Consider the following 815-nt stretch of genomic DNA (forward strand, 5'->3'; position numbering starts at 1 on the left):
TGTTGTTGTTTTGTTTTGTTTTTTCTTTCGTGTGCGTGTGTGTGTGCTCGCGCGCGCCCATCTACACACCCGCCACCACCACCCCTGCTGGCGTGCACCGTGACCGGTGTGGCCGGTTTTAATATCCAGCCTGCTGCATGCTGCAAACCGAGGGGCAGCATGGGAACCCGAACACTTGCTCCGCTCGCGCAGGTCGGCCCGTTCAGAATGACAGCACGTTCATCAATGAGACGGCGTGGAGCGCGCGGTCACGGCGCGTTAAAAACCTGCACGGTTCGAATTATCATCTGGTTTTTAAAGCAGAGGAGGAGGGGTGGGACACACACACTTTTCTAACACGTCAGTGCACACACACACACACACACTGTTGCTTTAGTGATAAGTTTTAATAAAAGAGGGCCCCCGCAGCAAAAAAAACAGTGAGGATTTTAAAATGCATTGCTTATTGTTTATTGTTTCCAGTTTCGCCACTTTTGCATGTTTGGTACCCACTTCATCAGACATTATACAGTTTTCATCCAGATATTTTTATAGACCTGTGAGCTTGAAATGAGGAGACAGAGTGAGGACCAGCAGAATTCCTGTTGCATAAAAAGGAGTTAAGCCTAATTTTCTGTCTGCGTGCAAAAAGACAGCTGATATTTGAAAATGCTGCAACACAAAGGTCATCTTTTAACTTTAAAAGCAACTATATCTTTACTTACACTTTAAAAAATGTCCTTAGTTTATGATGAACTGTCAGATCATGACAGTAATATGCAGTAAATAGGTATGAGTAGTTTCTGTAACAGTAAAACGCTTTTTTTTTTTTTTTT

This window comes from Morone saxatilis, unplaced genomic scaffold, assembly GCF_004916995.1.
Source record: "Morone saxatilis isolate NCDOM2014 unplaced genomic scaffold, NCSU_SB_2.0 Contig23, whole genome shotgun sequence".
Lineage (NCBI taxonomy): Eukaryota > Metazoa > Chordata > Actinopteri > Moronidae > Morone > Morone saxatilis.